Source organism: Arvicola amphibius, chromosome 3 (genome assembly GCF_903992535.2).
Source record: "Arvicola amphibius chromosome 3, mArvAmp1.2, whole genome shotgun sequence".
Classification (NCBI taxonomy): domain Eukaryota; kingdom Metazoa; phylum Chordata; class Mammalia; order Rodentia; family Cricetidae; genus Arvicola; species Arvicola amphibius.
In genome coordinates, this window is record NC_052049.1 from 40,864,119 (window position 1) to 40,870,319 (window position 6,201).

The 6,201-nt window shown below is 42.2% G+C and overlaps 1 long non-coding RNA gene across 1 annotated transcript; it reads right to left on the bottom strand.

The window, feature by feature from the left end:
* Positions 1 to 68: 68 nt before the first annotated feature.
* On the bottom strand, positions 69 to 5,631 carry LOC119810254. The gene is made up of 2 exons (XR_005284725.1): positions 5,408 to 5,631; positions 69 to 285 (listed from the first exon to the last, which is right to left on the bottom strand). It is a non-coding gene; the product is annotated as an uncharacterized LOC119810254 (long non-coding RNA).
* Positions 5,632 to 6,201: the final 570 nt, after the last annotated feature.

Here is a 6,201-nt window from a genome sequence, read left to right on the forward strand (position 1 = left end):
CTCCTGGAACCTTGAATTCTCATAGGTGTTCTACACTTTCAAAATAGCTCATTCACAATGTCACAATGTTTATTTTTACATAATGATTTTAATTACATCCTCAAACGGAAACCATTCTACACTCTGCTGCTTGGTCTGCAGTCTAAGGAGTAGTCCACCGCAGCTTCTCATTGGGCTGTGTCATGGGGGCAAGGGTAGGAATCACCATCTCAGTGCAGTACAAGCTGCAGGCTTCTGGCTCCACCATTCTTTGCTGTCATCAGAGGAAGGCTTAATGCTATAAAACTGCAAAAAAAAAAAATATAACCGAGAGACAAAAAATAATCATTTCAACAAAAGTGCTTCAAACAGAATGACAGAATGCAGGACATCATGGAATATTTTTAGATAGCAACAAATATAGATTCCTCCAAAAAAACTGGGGCAGAGAGGCCCAATAAACTCTTTATAGGTCTTTTGGTTCTGCTTCTCTTGAAACAGAAGAGTTGGGGATTTCCCCCACCGCTTGGTAATAAGAGTTCGGCGAGGAGAGGTGAGCCTGCTTTGCAAAGCAGGAAGACTTTCACAGGAGCCTGCAGTATGGTGAACGGGGTGAGGAAGGGGCAGCTTTTTAGAACTGATGCTTCTGCCTTCTCTTGTTGGGGATAATGAGAAAACCATCGGGGTAGCCTCAAAGACCCGAGAGCGATTTGTCAGAATACAAATTCTCGAGGAAAATTTAGTTAACACTATTGAATCAATGATTTCTGAAAAAAAGAAAAAGTTGATAGAATTCTTTAAGGTTCAGTAAGAAATAAGCTTCTCAGACCCATTGTTATTGATGGCTGATGATATTGGAAATTTTCACATGCCTGAAATTTTCACCTCAGGTTTCAAAGGGAAAGAATAAAAAGATAATCAGATAGGTGAGTGAGACACAAAATCACACATAGGGCTTTGCCAAGAAGGTAGCAAAGGTAGGAATGGGCATTTAGAGAATGCTTTATTACATATAGTATTTACATAATATATAACTTTTACAGTAACTTAAATATTGATACCCATTTTAAAGTTAGAGAAACTGAGGCATACTAAGATATATTAACTTGCCCAAATTCACACAACGAATAAATTAAAATGATTTAAAAGTAAGTCTGGTTTCTTACACTTATTGAGAGTTATATAACCTGTACCAGTCCTTCAATAATATGTATATGCATATATATATAATATATAATATATTACATATATGTAATAAGGAAGTAAATACCACAGAAATGGTAAAGCCTTTGCACTGAGGAAATAAAGTGAAAAAGAAAAGAAAGTATCAACTAATGATCTTGACAATTATGATATTAAATATTTGACTGAAAAAAAATGTGTGTTTTGGTGGCAACCCACTTTGGAGGATAGATAAATACATTTTTTTCTTTGCATTTTATAAGACATCAACGGAGTGATGTAAACATTCCCTTCTGTGAATTCAGTCCTGAATTCTTTAAGTGATGAAGACTGGCATCTACTCTAAAAAAGAGTAGAAACCACGGAAGTAGGGAGAGGGGTGTCACACTCTGGTAAACTGAGGCTAGTGTGGAGAGGAGCAGAGCTGCTGGGCAGGGCAGTTTGGAGTCCATGCCAGGCAACACACAGGTAAGCACAGGGGACCCAATCTGTATGCAGAGTTAGAGCCTGAACGTTGAAGGAAATTGTCAGTGGAGAGTGTGGCATTGTGATGAAGAAGCTAAACAGAAGAATGTGGGCATCCGTGGGTGAAGGTGACTCGGCCTGGGATGCCAGAGGCCCTTAGGATCTGGAGGTGGCCACGCCAAGATAATGTAGGGTGACAGGGTCCACACAGCGAGTAGATGGTCGTAGAAACAGGAGGCTGGCTAGATGCATGAGAGCTGATCAAACAAGCAGACATTAAAGGTAATGGAAAACATTACTCCTGGCTGGAGAAAGGAGCTACATGTAAATATACATTAGAATAAGCTTTATACCAGTGTGATTTATGGTTTTCATGACAAATGAGTAGACGCAGAAACTGGTATGTATGGAACAGACATCCCTAAACTGCTGTTTTGAGGAGAACCTAGAAGCAGCAACAGTCCAGAAGGAATGGGATACCTGATACTTAATCTTGTCCGCTAATACCTTGTCTCGCTAAACAGAGCCCAGCCTCTTTGGAGAAATAGCTGCTCCTGGTTTGGAGTAAAAACCAATGTAAGGTAAGCCCGGGGCAGGTTCTTTTGCAAAAAGGGTAACTGAGGCACAGAGAGGTTGAGTAACTTGCCTCAGTCACACACGAAATATGAGAGATGAAATAATTCTAGAGAAACAGATTCTCTACTTGAACTGCTTGACAACCGTTTAGGGTTACAGTGCCTGGCTGATCACTGAGGTGATGCCTATGAATCATAGCTGGGTGGGACTTTTGGGGGCTTCCCTTATTTCAAAACTTGCATGGTGCCTTCTGGTACCACGAAAGCTGGTCCTCAGTGAGGAGTCATGAAGGTCAGGGGCCTCTGGGGCTTGTGTCTGAAGTGCATGGTGTCTTCAGCAATAGGAACTTATCTGCCACCCCAGGGAGACAGCCAAGGACAATAGCGATAGTCTGTAATGTTTGGGAGTCTCTTGGACAACCCTGATCAACAGCTAAGGAGGTCTTCTCTTACCTGATGTTGGGAGTTTTTGTTAGATGGCTCTTGGAGGGATCACTGTCACGCCAGCAGAAAAAATTCCATTTAAACTACATATACACATTTATACACAGACTTCTATGTATTATAGATTTTTTTAGGTAGATACTAACAGTATGATTCCTTATGGCTTTTCCAGACATCCTTACTGTTCTTTTACCCTTCTTCTTTTTCTGTGTTTATTTCCCCTGTCCCTAACTAGAGTTCCCCTTTCCATTTCTGTGGCCAAACTAAATCTGTTTTAGAAAATGGTGTTGTCTTAGACAAACGAATCCATTCATATGGTAGAAGAAAACAATACCATCACCACTCTGGAGCAGAAAGAAGAGAATGCACTTTGTAGCACTGCCTGCAATGGGAGGGACCCATATGACTAGTGATTTTCAATATCGGTAGAAAGAAAAATAAAAGAGATGTAGCTTGCCTTCCCCATCCTTGTCCATTATGAGAATCAAGATTGTGAGTACACACAGTGCCCAAATATTGTTGTTTAACCATTCTCTACTAAAATGACCCAAATAAATAAATAGCTGACTCCAAGGCATGAGGAGGGGAAGCACAAGATAAGCCGTACTCATCTTCGATGCCAAAAATCAAGGGAAATATATTAATCTAATCTGACGGGCCATTCTACTGCAAACCTGGTGGTAAGATGAGCCCCCAAATAATTACATTAATAGATGATAGCCTATGAATAAATTCCTCACGAAGATTATGAAGATGGGGTTGAAAGTTTGTGAGGGTCAGTGTGTGAACATAGTTTCAAAGCACTTTCTCACAAGGCTGGCAGAATGGATCAGCAGGAAAGATACCTGCTGCCTGCCAAGCATGCCAACCTGAATTCAATACTCTAGGACTCATATGGTGGAAGGAGAAAAGTGACTCCAGCAAGCTGTCTTCTGGACACCACATGCCTGTATGTGGTGGCATGTATTTTGTCCATGTGCCCACACCCATGCAAATAGATACCATCTACCACTAACTATGAAGGAAAAATAATAGCTTTATAGGAAAAGCCTTTCCGAGTTTAGTTCATTTAAACGACACGAATGAGTAAGTGACTATCATCCATAGTGGGACAAATAAAATGTACTTGAGCACTGATAAATGCATGGGAAGGAACCCAGCATCACTTATGTGATATGACCAAGTTAAAGAATGAAGAGTCCCTGGGCAAGTGGAAGAATATCATACAAAATCGCTGGCCCACAGTCATCAGAACTGTCAAGGTCATGAATGTCAAGAAGAGATGGAGATGATGTCTGGGTTGAAGAAAACTGAAGAGGCATGGTGATTAATTGCTCTGTAATTTTAATTGGATCCTTTTACTACAGAGGATCGTATAGGGAGCTGGGGACTGTTGTTGAAGTGGGAGCAGGGCCTGACTACTAGACAACAGCAGTATACCATGGTGCGGAATGTCCTTGTTTGTAGGAAATACAGATCCAGGACCCCATGAATATATTACCCTGTGATGGAGATGTTGTAGGCAGGATTAGTATCTTCAGTTAACATCATAATGAGTTCTAGGTACAGTCACAGGAATCCTTTGAAGTCACACAGGGAAGCAGGAGAAAGACAGAGAGAGAGAGAGAGAGAGAGAGAGAGAGAGAGAGAGAGAGAGAGAGAGAGAGAGAGAGAGAGAGAGAGAGAGGAGAGAATCAGAAAAGAGGTACAGTAATGAACCAGTTTGGAATGATATAGTTTCTGAAAGGGGGATATGAGCAGTAGGATATGAGTAGCCTCTGGGAGCTGGAAAAGGCAGAGATAATTTCTTCCCTACAGTCCCTTGAATAAATGCAGCCCTGCTGGCACATTAACATTAGTCTGTAAGACCCATGCTGGCGTTTTTAACCTCAGAACAGTCCAATTTGCTATAGCAGCAATGAGAAACTAATTCAATAGACATGAAAGGTTTAAAGCAATGTCTGGCACATGATAACCACCAGCTTCCTTTGTTGCTACTATTGCTGATGTTGCTACTCAGTCTTTTTGAAGCATGTAAATTCATTTTCTAGGGAAACTCTGGTTTTGTACTTAGGTTTTGTGGGTTACTGAAAACACCCGATGACACTAATATCCACAGGGCAAATGAAACAGGATGTATATGAATAAACCCCATGAACCCTATTTCCAGCCTGCTCACTACATCTGGAGGGTGACTATACAAACTGCTAATGGGTTTCCTTGCACTCCGTTGATCTGATCTTGACATCCGTTCCTTTGGAGGAGATGTAAACTTTGGCCCTTCCCTGATGGGGCTCCACAAGGAGTGGTCTGGATATTTACAATGTGCCTTTCCCAGATACTTCAGGCTGACACTTGGCTACGGCTTAAGTGTCTAGCTTGTGGCCCAGAGTTTCTCTCACATGAAACTTATTTATCCTGGCAAATGCATTTGTAGAGTTCTCAAAGAAGCTGTGGCCTGTTTATCCCTGTGAGGCTAGCCACTCTCTAGAGGAGCACTGAGCTATGAAGACGTTAGGCTCAGGTATGAGGGTCAAGTGAGACAGGGATATGGAAGCATAAAGAAACTTAGAAAAGAACAGAGCAAACTTTATTGTCAATATATCCTAAGAGAAAAGAAGCATATCACAGAGAGCTTATGGGTAGATTCAGGACATGAATATTCAATCAGAGGGTGGGGAAGGAGGAAGGAGGGATGGAGGAAGGGAGGGCTAGGAAGAGGGTGACAGGCAGACTTATGGGCTTGGGATCTAGGACATTACCTGAGCAGGCTTCCTTTGGAAAATTCTACTTGGTGGGTTTACAGCAAGCTGGCACGAGCCCTCTGGAGTCATGCTGTGGCTGAGAGGTAGTTACTGTGGCCTGTCACACAGGCCATGTGGATTGTGAGGGTCAATGAGGCAAGTCAAGCAGGCTGAATCCAGATGTTCTGTAGGGAAGTGTCGTCAGGAGACTCTCCATAAGGAAGATATCTGGGTTGGCCACACTGAGCTACTGAGAGGAGGTGGAGAAACAGAAACTGTGTCAAAGGTGACTTGGCTTTGCTTCTGGAGCTGGAAAGTGAAAGCTGTATTCAAAAAAGATGCTGAGGCAGACTAGAGTAAGAAGGACTCAGTACACCCTCTGATGGCGTTGTCCTCTATAGAGATGCTGGGGACATTAAAGGAAGAAATAGGAGGGGAATTAGGACATATGTTTTCCTTGCTCCTCATACCAGTGGCCAATCAGTCATAAAGGGCCATATGTCTCTTTCAAAGGCCAAGTTTCTATTGGGGTCCCTCTTTGGAACTGCCTGGTTTTTGGAAACCTCTTTTGGTTCTTAAGCCTTCAGACTTAGGTAGAAAGAGCTTTTTGATGCTACCTGTCCCTGGTGTTTCATCGTCTCTTGTTGACAATATCATTGACCCCACACTGTCCTGTGTGTCTCATAATTGATAAACACCCATTCATTTCCACAGCAAGAAGGGCTTAGTAACCACAAGTGGTTGACACATATTAGGTGTCAAAGAAGAATGGGAAGCTGGCCAGCCTTGTCCATATCCTCCAGCTGAATACA